The sequence below is a fragment of the Hordeum vulgare genome, chromosome 3H (genome assembly GCF_904849725.1).
Source record: "Hordeum vulgare subsp. vulgare chromosome 3H, MorexV3_pseudomolecules_assembly, whole genome shotgun sequence".
Taxonomy (NCBI): Eukaryota; Viridiplantae; Streptophyta; class Magnoliopsida; order Poales; family Poaceae; genus Hordeum; species Hordeum vulgare.
Window position 1 is genome coordinate 528,394,339 of NC_058520.1, and position 15,498 is coordinate 528,409,836.

Genomic DNA, 15,498 nt, shown 5'->3' on the forward strand with positions numbered 1-15,498 from the left:
TTCGAGTGCCCGGCCCAAGAGGAATGTCAAGAAGACTGCGAGCAAGCCAAAGACTACCACACCTCATAATGAGATGCTTGCTTAGGAGTTTCTTGCATTCCATTAGGACTACCCATATTTCCATCCTCATGATGTGGCTTTTGTTGGTCGTCCCTTCTAGACCAGGGAGCAATGTCTTATTTATGTTGACATTTTGAAGGCCAAGAAGAACTTGTTTATGGACGCCAAGTCTATCAACATGGAGCACATGAGGAACCCCATTCATGGTGACTAATTTTGTGAAGCCCTTGCTCTATGCGAGCGATGGGGTATTTTTCCTATCATGCAATCCAACAAGGACTTTGATTGTGAGATTGTGGCTCAATTTTATACCACGGTGCACTTTCATGCTGATGAAGAGACAAATATGACGTGGATGAATAATGGAAGGAGGATGAAGACCAACCAGAATACATTCATGAACAATCTGGGTTATGCTGATGCGGGGCTGGACGATACCCTTGGTCTCCGGTGTCACAAGGACACTGCACCGACTCACAAGTCCAAGTTGGTTTGCTACCCCCGACGGGTGACATCTGCCAAGGGTGTTGTTTGCACATAGCTTATTGTTGGAGAATGTTGCATAGGAAACAAAAAAAATCCTGCGTGCACCCAAGATCTATCTATGGAGATCAACATCTATGAGAGGGGGAGTGCATCTACATACCCTTGTAGATCACTAAGCAGAAGCGTATATAACATGGTTGATGTAGTCGTACTCTTCACGATCCAATATAGTGTTGAACGAACGACACCTCCATGTTCAGCACACATAGGGCTCGATGAGGTCTCCTCCTTCTTGATCCATCAAGAGATAAGGAGTAGTAGATATAATCTCAACTAGCATGACGGCATGGTGGAGCAATCCCAACAAGGTTTGCCAAGCGCCTCTGGAACTGCGAACGAGGAAGAACGAGAGAGAGGGGAGGTCGCAGGGCGTGGGAATTGTTTTGTCCAGCCCTCCCCCTCTCCTCTACTATATATAGGAGGCAAGGAAAAGGGTTGGATCACAGCCCTTGGCCCCTCCTCCAAGGAGGGCCGGCAGCTAGGGTGGAGTCCTCCCTCCACAAGGAAGGGAGGACTCCACCTCCTTCAAGGCACCTCCGGGGTGCCTTCTCCCTTTGGGACTCTTGGCCCCAAACCCAATTCGCCTCTAGGGGCTAGTGCCCCTAGCCTAGGGTGTCTAGGGTGCCACCCCTACATGCCATGTGGGAAAATGAGGCAAGTGGACCCCCCCTCGTGATGGATCCCTGAAACCCTTTCGGCACCCAGTACACTATCGGTAATGCCCGAAACTTTCCCGGTGGGAAAAATAGGACTTACCATATATTAGTCTTTACCTCTGTACCATTTCGAAACTCCTCGTGACGTACGGGATCTCATCTGAGACTCCGAACAACATTCAGTCACCAACGTACATATCCCAATACTTCTCTAGCGTCAATCGAGCGTTAAGCGTGTGGAACCTACGGGTTCGAGAATGACGTGGGCATCACCGAGACACCTCTCTCATCAATAAATAATAGCGGGGCCTGGATGCCCATATTGGTTCCCACATATTCCACGAAGATCATTATCGGTCGAACCACGATGTCTAGGATTCAGTCAATCCCGTATGCAATTCCCTTTGTCCAGCAGTATGTTACTCGCAAGTCTCTTTACTCGTTCGATAATACAAGATCCCATGAGTAACTCCTTAGTCATATTTCTTGCAAGCTTCTTGTGATCTTGTATTACCAAGTGGGCCCAAAGATACCTCTGTGTCATACGGAGTGACAAATCCCAGTATCAATCTATGCCAACCCAACAGACACCCTCGGAGATACCTGTAGAGCATCTTTATAATCACCCGGTTACGTTGTGATGTTTGATACACACAAGGCATTCCTCCGGTGTCAGGGAGTTGCATGATCTCATAGTCATAGGAACTGATACATTGACATGCAGAAAGAAATAACAATAAACTTAGTCATACGATCAAATGCTATGCTTACGGTTTGGGTCTTGTCCATCACATCATTCTCCTAATGATGTGATCCCATTATCAAATGACAACTCATGTGTATGGCTAGAAAACCTTAACCATCTTTGATCAACGAGCTAGTCTAGTAGAGGCTTACTAGGGACACTTTGTTGTCTATGTATCCACATATGTATTTGAGTTTCCAATCAATACAATTATATCATGGATAATAAATTATTATCTTGAACAAGTAAATATGATAATAACCAATTTAATATTTCCTCTAGTGCATATTTTCAACACTCTCCCACTTGCACTAGCGTCAGTAATCTAGTTCACATCATCATGTGATTAACACAGAATGAGTTCTGGGTTTGATCTTGTTTTGCTTGTGAGAGAGGTTTTAGTCAACGGGTGTGCGACATTCATATTCGTGTGCACTTTGCAAATCTCTATCTCATAATGTAGATGCTGCTACCAGGCTTGAGTTGGAGATATTCCAAATGATTGCTCCACTATACGAATCCAGTTTGCTACTCAGAGTCATCTGGATTGGTGTCAAAGCTTGATTCAACGTAACCCCTTACGACGAACTCTTTTATCACATCCATAATCGAGAAACATTTCCTTAGTCCTCTAGTTACTAAGGATAATTTTGACTGCACTCCAGTGAACCATTCACGGATCACTCTTGTACGCCTTGCCAAACTCGTGGCAAGGCACACACACTAGGTGCGATACACATCATGTCATACTATAGAGCCTACGGCTAAGGCATACGGGACGACCTTTGTCGTTTCTCTTTCTCCTGCCATGGTTGGGTTTGAGTCTTACTCAAACTCACACTTACAATAAAGTCAAGAACTCCTTATACTGATCCATTTTGAACTACTTCAAAATCTTGTTAAGGTATGACTTCATTGAAAGTTTATCAACCGTAGAGATCTATCTCTATAGATCTTGATGCCCAATATTTTAAGTATCTTTATCCAGGATTTTCCTTTGAAAAAACCCTTTCAAACAACCCTTTATGCTTTCTAGAAATTCTATATCATTTTCGATCAACAATATGTCAACCACATATACTTATCAGAAATTCTATAGTGCTCCCACTCACTTTCTTGCAAATACAAGTTTCTTCATAAACTCTATATAAACCAAAAGCTTTGATCACTCATCAAAGTGCTTATTCCAACTCCAAGATGCTTGCACGAGTCGATCCCTGGATCTCGCTGTTGGGGAACATCGCATGGGAAACAAAAAAAAATCCTACGCTCACCAAGATCATTCTATGGAGACTAACATCTACAAGAGGGGGAGTGCATCTACATACCCTTCTAGCTTGCCAAGCGGAAACGAATATAACGCGGTTGATGTAGTCGTACGTCTTCGCGATCCAATCATGATCCGTCTTGTGATCTCATCACGACCCGTCTCGCAATCCCATCCCGATCCAGTGCCGAACGGACGACACCTCCGCGTTCAGCTCGATGACCTTCTCTACCTCCTTGATCCAGCAAGCAAGGGTGGAGAGGTAGATGAGTTCTCTATCAGCATGACAACATGGCGGCGGCGGTGGTGGAGCTGTTCCATCAGGGCTTTGCCAAGCTATACCGAAACTGATCTAGAGGAAGAAGACTATCTATGAAGGAGAGGTCAGCACATGGCTTTTCCGGTGGTGGGTGACCTCAAAACCTCCAATATATATAGCAGGAAGAGGTAGGTGGGATGCCTTGGCCCCACCTCCAAGGAGGAGAGGTTCGGCCAAACCAAAGGGGGGAGTCCTCCTCCCACAAGGGAGGTGGACTCCCTTGGGAGGACTCCTCCTCCGCCTCCTCTCTTGGTCTTGGCGCATGGGCCTCTTGGGGCTGGCTGCCCAAGCCCACCAGGGGCTGGTGCGCCACCTCCTAGACCCATGATCCCCAGGGTAGGTGGGCCCCTCTCGGTGGACCCTCGGAACCCTTTTGGCACTCCTGTACACTACCGGAAACACTCGAAACATTTCCAGAACCCGAATACCACTTTCCTATATAAAACTCTTTACCTCCAGACCATTCTGGTGCTCCTCGTTATGTCCGGGATCTCATTCGGAACTCTGAACAACTTTCGGTGAACAACATATATAACTCAACAATTCCAAATCGTCGATGAACCTTAAGTGTGCACTCCCTGCAGGTTCGAGAACTATGCACACATGACCGAGACACTCTCCGATCAATAACCAATAGCCGGACTTGGATGCCCATATTGGCTCCTACATATTCTACGAAGATATTTATCGGTCGATCCATGATATCAATGTTTTAAATATGCCGTAGAGGAAATAATAAAATGATTATTATTATATTTTCTTGTTCATGGTAATTGTCTATTGTTCATGCTATAATTGTATTAACCGAAAACCGTAATACATGTGTGAATACATAGACCACAACATGTCCCTAGTGAGCCTCTAGTTGACTAGCTCGTTGATCAATAGATGGTCATGGTTTCCTGGCCATGGACATTGCATGTCGTTGATAACGGGTTCACATCATTAGGAGAATGATGTGATGGACAAGACCCAATCCTAAGCATAGCACAAGATCGTGTAGTTCGTGTGCTAGAGCTTTTCTAATGTCAAGTATCATTTCCTTAGACCATGAGATTGTGCAACTCCCGGATACCGTAGGAATGCTTTGGGTGTATCAAACGTCACAATGTAACTGGGTGATTATAAAGGTGCACTACAGGTATCTCCGAAAGTGTGTGTTGGGTTGGTACGAATCGAGACTGGGATTTGTCAATCCGTGTGACGGAGAGGTATCTGTAGGCCCACTCGATAATACACCATCACAATGAGCTCAATGTGACTAAGGAGTTAGCCACGAGATCATGTGTTACAGAACCAGTAAAGAGACTTGTCGGTAACGAGATTGAACAAGGTATAGGGATACCGACGATCGAATCTTGGGCAAGTATCATACCGATAGACAAAGGGAATTGTATACGGGATTGAGTGAATCCTTGACATCGTGGTTCATCCGATGAGATCATCGTGGAACATATGAGATCCAATATGGGTATCCAGATCCCGCTATTGGTTATTGGATGGAAAGGTGTCTCGGTCATGTTTGCATGGTTCCCGAACCCGTAGGGTCTACACACTTAAGGTTCGGTGACGCTTGAGTTGTAATGGGAATTGTATATGTGATTACCGAAAGTTTTTCGGAGTCCTGGATGAGATCCTGGACGTCACGAGGAGTTCCAAAATAGTACGGAGGTGAAGATTTATGTATGGGAAGTCCAGTTTCGGTCAGTGGAAAGGTTTCGGGGTTTATCGGTATTGTACCGGGACCACCGAAAGGGTACCGGGGGTCCACCGGGAGGGTCCACCTGTCCCGGAGGACCACATGGGACGAAAGTGGGAGGGAACCAGCTCCCTGGTGGGCTGGTGCGAGCCACCAAAGGGGCCCAAGGCATCTAGGTCTAAAACCCTAGTGTGTGGGGCTGCCTCCCTCCAACTTGGGAGGCAAGCCACCCCTATGGTTGCCGCCGCCCCCTCCTAGGGTTTCCTAGGGTGGCCGGCCACCTGTCCCCTTCCTCCTATAGATAGAGGAGGGTTGGTAGGGCTTCACACACACCTGAACCCTCCCCCCTGGAGCAACCCTACCTCTCCTCTTCTCCTCCTCCGCGGCGCTTGGCGAATCCCTGCCGAAGAACCACAAGCTCCACCGCCACCATGCCGCCGGGCTGCTGGAGCTCTCCCTTAAATTCTCCTTCACCCTTGTTGGATCAAGAAGGAAGAGACGTCCCCGGGATGTACGTCTGTTGAACGCGGAGGCACTGTTCGTTCGGTGCTTGGATCGGATCATCCGCGATTTGAATCATCACGAGTATGACTCCATCAACCACGTTCATAGTAATGCTTCCACTTAGCGATCTTCAACGGTATGAAGATCCTCTCCCTCTCTCTTGCTCCTAGCATCTCCTAGATTGATCTTGGTGATACGTAAGAATTTTTTTAATTATTACTACGTTCCCCAACTGTCAAGGATTCAATCAATCCCGTATACTGTTCCCTTTGTCCATCGGTATGTTACTTGCCCGAGATTCGATCGTTGGTATCTCCATACCTAGTTCAATCTCGTTACCAGCAAGTCTCTTTACTCGTTGTGTAATACAAGATCCCATGACTAACTCATTAGTCACATTGCCTGCAAACCCATTGTGATGTTGTATTATCGAGTGGGCCTAGAGATACTCTCCGTCATACAGAGTGACAAATCCGAGTTTCGATTCACGCCAACCCAACAAACACCTTCAGAGATACCTGTAGAGCACCTTTATAGTCACCCGGTTACGTTGTGACGTTTGATACACACAAGGCATTCCTACGGTGTCTGGGAGTTGCATGATCTCATGGTCATAGGAACAGACACTTGACTTGCAGAAAACAATAGCAAAAACTGACACAATCATATGCTACGTTCATAGTTTGGGTCTTGTCCATCACCGCATTCTCCTAATGATGTGATCCCTTTATGAAATGAAAACTCATATCTATGGCCAGGAAACCTTGACCATCTTTGATCAACGAGCTAGTCCTTTAGAGGCTCACTAGAGACATTGTGTTGTCTATGTATCCACACATGTATTTGAGTTTCCAATCAATACAATTATAGCATGGATAATAAACGATTATCATGAACAAAGAAATATAATAATAACCAATTTATTATTGCCTCTAGGGCATACTTCCAATAGTCTCCCACTTGCACTAGAGTCAATAATCTAGCTCACATCACTATGTGATTGTAATGAATCTAACACTCATACAGTTCTGGGGTTTTATCATGTCTTTCTTGTGAGAGAGGTTTTTAGTCAACGGGTCCGAAACATTCAGATCCGTGTGTACTTTACAAATCTCTATGTCATACTGTAGATGCTTCTACCACGCTTCACTCGGAAATTCCAAACGACTGCTCCACTATACGAATCTGGTTTACTACTCAGAGTTATCCGGATTAGTGTCAAACCCTTTACGATGTAACCCTTTATGACGAACTCTTTTATCACCTCCATAATCGAGAAACGTTTACTTAGTCCTCAAATACTAAGGATAATTTTGACCGCTGTCCAGTGATCCATTCCTCGATCACTTTTGTACCCCTTGACAGACTCATGGCAAGGCACACATCAGGTCCGGTACACATCATGGCATACTATAGAGCCTATGGCTAACACATAGGGACGACCTTCATCCTTTCTATTTCTTCTGCCGTGGTCCATCTTTGAGTCCTACTCAAATTCACACCTTACAATACAGCCAAGAACTCCTTCTTTGACCGATCTATTTTGAACTCCTTCAAAATCTTGTCACGGTATGTATTCATTGAAAGTTATATCAAGCGTTTTGATATATCTCTATAGATCTTGATGCTCCATGTTCAAGTAGCTCAATCCAGGTTTTCCTTTGAAAAACACTTTTCAAACAACCCTATAGGCTTTCCAAAAATTCTACATCATTTCCGATCAACAATATGTCAACCACATATGCTTATCCAAAATTCTATAGTGCTCCCACTCACTTTCTTCTAAATACAAGTTTCTCATAAACTTTGTATAAACCCAAAAGCTTTGATCATCTCACCAAAGCGCATATTCCAACTCCGAGATGCTTGCTCCAGTCCTTAGAAGGATCACTGGAGCTTGCATACTCATTAGCATCCTTAGGATCGACAAAACCTTCTGGTTGTATCACATACAACCTTTCCTCAAGGAAACCATCAAGGAAACAATGTTTTGATATCCATCTGTCACATTTCATAATCAAAAAATGTAGAATGTACTAACATAATTCCAATAGACTTAAAGCATCACTACGGGTGAGAAAGTCTCATCGTAGTCAACTCCTTGAACTTGTTGGGAACATCTTTGCGACAAGTCGTGCTTTCTTTAATGGTGACATTTACCATCATCGTGCGTCTTCCTTTTCAAGATCCATCTGTACCTAAGAGCCTTACGGCCATCAAGTAGTTATTCCAAAGTCTACACTTTGTTTTCATACATGGATCCTATCTCAGATTTCATGGCGTTCAGCCATTCGTCGGAATCCGGACCCACCATCGCTTCTCCATACATCGTAGGTTCCTTGTTGACCAGCAACATGACCTCTAAGATAGGATTAGCATACCACTCTAGAGCAGTGTGTGTTCTTGTCGACCTATGAGGTTGGTAGTAACTTGACCTGAAGCTTTATGATCACCATCATTAGCTTCCACTTAGGCACCATAGGACCATCTTCCTACGCCCTGCTACTCACTGGTTGAAGTGACGGTTCAATAACCTCATCAAGTTTCCACCATCCTCCCACTCAATTCTCTCGAGAGAAACTCTTTCTCGAGAAAGGACCCGTTTTCATCAACAAACACTTTGCTTTCGGATCTGAGACAGGAGGTATACACAACTGATTCCTTTGGGTATCCTATGAATGATGCAATTATCCGCTTTAGTTTTGAGCTTATAAAACTAAAGGCTTTTTATATAAGCATCACAGCCCCACATTTTAAGAAACGACAACTTAGGTATCTTCAAACCATAGTTCATACGGTGTCATCTCAACGGAATTACATGGTGCCCTATTTAAAGTGAGTGTGGTTGTCTTTAATGCATAACCCCAAAACGATAGTGGTAATTCGATAAGAGACATCATAGTATGCACCATATCTAATAGGGTGCGGCTACGATGTTCGGATACACCATCACACTATGGTGTTCCAGGTGGCATGAGTTGTGAAACAGTTTCCACATTGTCTTAAATGTATACCAAATTCGCAAGTCAGATATTCATCTCTACGATCACATCGTAGATATTTCAACATCTTGTCACGTTGATCTTCAACTTCACTCTGAAACTGCTTGAACTTTTCAATAATTCAGACTCGTGATTCATCAAGTAAATACACTTGTATCTACTCAAATCATGTGTGAAGTAAGAACATAACGATATTCACTGCGTGCCTCAACACTCATTGGACTGCATACATCACAATGTATTATTTCCAATAAGTCACTTGCTCGTTCCATCTCACTGGAAAAATGAGGCCTTCAGTCATCTTGCCCATGTGGCATGATTTGGATGTCTCAAGTGATACAAAATCAAGTGAGTCCAAAAGATTCATCTGCATGGAGTTTCTTCATGCGTTTACACCAATAGGCCTGGTTCGCATGTCTCAAACGATTCAAAATCGAATGAGTCCAAAGATCCATCAGCATGGAGTTTCTTCATGCTTTCAAACCAATATGACTTAAGCGGCAGTGCCACAATTAAGTGGTACTATCATTACTACTTTGAATCTTTTGGCATCAATATTATGAACACGTGTATACTACGATCGAGATTTAATGAACCATTCACATTAGGTGCATGACCATTGAAGGTATTATTCATGTAAACAGAATAACCATTATTCTCTAACTTAAATGAATAACTGTATTGCAATAAACACGATCCAATCATGTTCATGCTCAACGCAAACACCAAATAACATTTATTTAGGTTCAACACTAAACCCGGAGGTGGAGGGAGCATGCAATGGTGATCACATCAACCTTGGAAACACTTCCAACACACATCTTCACCTCGCCTTTAGCTAGTCTCCATATATTCCATAGCTTTTACTTCAAGTTACCAACATTTAGTAACTGAATTGGTATCTAATACCGAGGTGCTACTAGGAGTACTAGTAATATACACATCAGTAACACGTATATCTAATCTACTTGTTGATGTTGCCACCCTTCTTATCTACCAAGTATCTAGGGTAGTCCCGCCTCAGTGACCATTCCCCTCATCATAGAAGCACTTAGGATCGGATTTTGGTTCAACCTTGGGTTTCTTCATTGGAGTGACAAGTAACTTGTCATTCTCGAAGTTTCCCTTCATTCCCTTTGCCCTTCTTGAAATTAGTGGTTTTACTAACCATCAACAGTTGATGCTCCTTCTTGATTTCTACCTTCGCGGTGTCAAACATCACGAATAGCTCAGGGATCATCATCTCCATCCCCGATATGATATAGTTCATCACGAAGCTGAGTAGCTTGGTGATAGTGACTTTGGAGAACTATGTCAATCACTATCTCATCTGGAAGATCAACTCCCACTTGATTCAAGTAATTGTAGCACCTAGACAATATGAGGACATGCTCAACGATTGAGCTTTTCTCCTTTACTTTGCTGGCAAAGAATCTTGTTGGAGGTCTCATACCTCTCAACACGGGCACGAGCTTGAAATCCTAGTTTCATCTCTTGGAACATCTCATATGTTCCGTGACGTTCAAAATGGCTTGGGCGCCTAAATTCTAAGTCGTAAAGCATGACGCACTGGACTAGCACGTAATCATCAAAATGTGTATGTCAGATGTTCACAACATCCACAGACGACGTTTGGGGTAGCACACCGAGTGGTGCATTAAGGACATAAGCCTTCTGTGCAGTAATGAGGACATTCCTGAGTTTATGGACCCAGTCCGCATAATTGCTACTATCATCTTTCAACTTAGTTTTCTCTAGGAACATATCAAAATAGAGGGGAGCTACAACACAAGCTAATCATCTACTACATAATTTGCAAAGATATTTTGACTGTGTTCATGATAATGAGTTCAATTAATCATATTACTTAAGAACTCCCACTCAAATCAACACACCTTAGGTTGTTTGAGTGTAATATGATCCAAATCCACCAACCCAAGTCTGATCATCACGTGACATGATGTGGCTTCAATGGTGAACATCTCCATGTTGATCATATCTTATATATGACTCATGTTCGACCTTTTGGTCTCGTGTGTTTCGAGGCAATGTATCTACATCCTAGGCTCGTCAAGTTTAACCCAAGTGTTCTACATGTGAAAAACTAGCTTACTCCCGTTGTATGCGAATGTAGAGTCTACCACACCCGATAATCACATGGTGCCTCGAAACGACGAACCTTCGCAACGGTGCACACTTGGGGAGAACACAATTTTATCTTGAAATTCTAGTGAGGGGTCATCTTATAATGCTATCGTCGAACTAAGCAAACTAAGTTTCATAAAAGGATTAACATCACATGCAAATCATATAAGTGACATGATATGGACATCATCATCTTATGCTTTTGATCTCCATCTCCAAAGCACCGGCATGATCTCCATTGTCAGTCGCATGACACCATGATCTCCATCGTCGTGTGGTCATTGGGGTTGTCGTGCCAACTATGCTTCTACAACTATTGCTAACTCATAGTGATAAAGTAAAGCAAAAAGGCACAAATGAATTAAAGAAAACCCTATCGCTCCTACGGGTAGCCGTACTCATCGACATGCAAGTTGTGATAATTCTATACAAAACACGATCATCTCATACATCACATATATCACATCATGTCTTTGGCCATATCACATCACAACATGCCCTGCAAAAACAAGTTAGACGTCCTCTACTTTGTTGTTGCAAGTTTTACGTGGCTGCTATTGGCAACAAGCAAGAACCGTTCTTACCTATGCAAATCCACAACGGTGATATTCAAGTTGCTATTTAACCTTCTACAAGGACCACCTCTGCCGAATCTGATTCAACTAAAGTGGGAGAGACACACACCGATCAACCATCTTTACGCAACAAGTTGCATGTCAGTCGATGGAACTGGTCTCTCGTACATGGACGAGTAAGGTTGGTCTAGGCCGCTTCATCCCATAATATCACAGAATCAAGATAAGACTAAGGATGTAAGCAATCTGAACATCAACGCCCGCAAACACTTTGTGTTCTACTCGTGCATGTTATCTACGCATAGACCTAGCTCATGGTTCCACTCTTGGAGAACATTGCATGGGAAACAAAAAATTCCTATGCACACTCAAGATCTATATATGGAGATCAATAGCTACAACAAGGGGAGTGCATCTACATACCCTTTGTAACACCCAACATTATTAGATCTAGGGCATATTTACAAACACTTATCCCCTTCCTGGATATTATGCATCGGATTTTTTGCAACTCTCTTCCCTCGCATTGGGAACATGGATGAGTGTTGCGGCAACAAAAGTCCTTCCCTGGCGCTTAGGAATTCTTCTTGTTACTTCTCTGGTTTGCGTCGGTTTTTCCGTTGAAGAGGAAAGGGTGATGCAGCACAGGAGCAGTAAGTATTTCCCTCAGTTAGAGAACCAAGGTATCGATCTAGAAGGAGGGCCTCGTCAAGTCCAAAGTACCTGCGCAAACACAAACAAGCTTGCACCCAACGCTTCAAAGGGGTTGTCAATCCCTTCAAGATTGTTTGCAAAGTGAGATCTGAAGGCGGAAAGAGCAACGAAGTAAAAAGTGTAAGGCTGAAAATATGGTGTGGAGTAGACCCTGGGGCCATAGTGTTCACTAGAGGCTTCTCTCAAAATAGCAAGTATTACGGTGGGTGAACAAATTACTGTCGAGCAATTGATAGAACCGCGCAAAGTCATGACGATATCTAAGGCAGTGACCATACATATACGCATCACGTCCGAGAAAAGTAGACCGATACTTTCTGCATCTACTACTATTACTCCACACATCGACCGCTATCCAGCATGCATCTAGTGTATTGAGTTCATGACGAACAGAGTAACGCTTTAAGCAAGATGACATGATGTAGATGGATAATCTCAAACCAATGATGAAAACCCCATCTTTTTACCCTTGATGGCAACAACATGATGCGTGCCTCACTACCCCTTCTGTCACTGGGTGAGCTCACCGCACGGTATGAACCCAAAACCAAGCACTTCACCCATTGCAAGAATCATAGATCTAGTTGGCCAGACAAAACCCACAACTCGAAGAGAATTACAACGATATGAAATCATGCATAAGTGAGATCAGAAGAAACTCAAATAAGATTCATAGATAATCTAATCATAAATCCACAATTCATCGGATCTCGACAAACACACCGCAAAGGAAGATTACATAGGATAGATCTCCAAGAAGATCATGGAGAACTTTGTATTGAAGATCCAAGAGAGAGAAGAAGCCATATAGTTACTAGCTATGGACCCGTAGGTCTATGGTGAACTACTCATGCATCATCGGAGAGGTCATGGTGTTGATGAAGAAGCCCTCCGTGTCCGAATCCCCCCTCCGGCAGGGCACCAGAATGTGCCCCAGATGGGATCTTGCGGAGACAGAAGCTTACGGCGGCGGAAAAGTACTTTCGATGATCTCCTTATTTTTTTGGGAATTTTAGGGAATATATAGGCACAACCCCTAGGTCAAGGGATGCCCACGGGGCCCACAAGCCTGGATGGCGCGGCCTCCCCCCTAGCCGCGGGGTGGGGGCTTGTGGGGCCCCTGGGGCTCCCCTGCCTTGGCTCCCAAGCTCCCCAATCTTCTTCCGTTCGAGAAAAAATCTTTTCGGGGATTTTCTTCCGTTTGGACTCTGTTTCAAAATCTCCTTTGAAAGGGGTCAAAAACATGGAAAAAATAGGAACTGGCACTTGGCACTGAGTTAATAAGTTAGTCCCAAAAAATAAATAAAAGGCATGCAAAACATCCAAAGTTTGACAAGATAATAGCATGAAACCATCAAAAATTATAGATACGTTGGGGACGTATCAAGCATCCCCAAGCTTAACTCCTGCTCGTCCTCGAGTAAGGAAGTGATAAAGAATGAATTTTTTATGTGGAATGCTACCTAGCACAGTTGTCCTTTGCAACTCCTTTCACGTGACATGAATGTTCAGATCCGTACGATTCAAAACAATAGTTTGCTATTGACATGAAAACAGTAATACTTCAAGCAAACTAGCAAAGTAATCATTAACTTTCAAAATAACAAGGCCAAAGAAAGTTATCCCTACAAAATCATATAGTCTGGCTATGCTCCATCATCCTCACACAACTAATGTAAATCATGCACAACCCCGGAATTGGCCAGGTAATTGTTTTCGTACTCTTACTTTCTCAAACATTTTATAACTAACATGCAATACATGAGCGCGAGACATGGATATAGCACTATAGGTGGAATATAGTGTGGTGGTGGTTGTGAGACAAAAAAGGAGGAGATGGTCACAGTGACTCGGCATATCAATAGGCTGTGGAGATGCCCATTAATAGATATGAATGTGAATGAGTAGGTATTGCCATACAAGAGATGCACTAGAGCTATAAGTATGTGAAAGCTCAAAAATAAAACTAGTGGGTGTGCATCCGACTTGCTTGCTCACGAAGACCTAGGGCAATTTTGAGGAAGCCCATCATTGGAATATACAAGCCAAGTTATAAAATGAAGATTCCCACTAGCATATGGTAGTGACAAAGCAAGAAGCTGTCAATCATGAAGAACATGGTGCTAGCATGAAGCACAAGTGTGGAAAAAGATAGTAGCATTGTCCCTTCTCTCTTTTTCTCTCTTTTTTTCATTTGGGCTCTTAGGCCTCTCTTTTTTGTTTTTGGGCTCTTTGGCCTCTTTTTTTTATTTCCTCACATGGGACAATGCTCTAAAAATGATGATCATCACACTTTTATTTACTCACAACTCAAAATGGTGATGACTCTATAGGAAATGCCTCCGGAAATGTACCGGGATGTGCAACGATCTAGCATGGCATATGTTGTTGAAGCATCTCGCTAGCTATCTTACGATCATGCAATGGCAATATGAGAGTGACGGCACAAGTCATGAGACGGAACGGTGGTAGTTGCATGGCAATATATCTCGGAATGGCTATGAAAATGCCATAGTAGGCAGACATGGTGGCTGTTTTCAGGAAGGAATTTGGTGGGTTTGTGCACCCGCGAGAATTGCGCAGCACTAGAGAGGCTAGCAATGGTGGAAGGTGAAAGTGCATCTATACCGTGGACTCACATTAGTCATGAAGAACTCACATACGTGTTGCAGAAGTTTTTATTAGTAATCGAAACAAAGTGCTAAACGCATACTCCAAGGGGAAGGGTTGGTAGGTGTAAACTATCGCGCGATCCCGACCTCAACACAAAGGATGACAATCAATAGAACAATTATGCTCCGACTTCCTAACATAGTGGTTCACCATACGTGCATGCTACGGGAATCACTCACTCCAACACAAGTATCTCTAGATTCACAACACCCTACTAACATAACTCTTAATATTACTGAATCCTTGTCTCAAAACTAATTGAGAGGAATCGAAACTTCTCTTTCTACTCAATGCACATGAAGATGGAGGTTTTTGCATCCTCTTTGGGTACCTAGCGCATTTGGGACTACTTTCATGGCATAAGCCAACTACCAAATCACGCACCACCGTGCTCTAAAGATATAAGTGAAGCACAAGAGCAAAAGTATCTAGCTCAAAAGATATAAGTGAAGCACAAGAGCAAAAGTATCTAGCTCAAAAGATATAAGTGAAGCGCAAGAGCAAAAGTATCTAGCTCAAAAGATATAAGTGAAGCACTATGAGAATTCTAGCAAGATCACGATGAGTGCATGTCTCTCTCTCAAAAAGGTGTG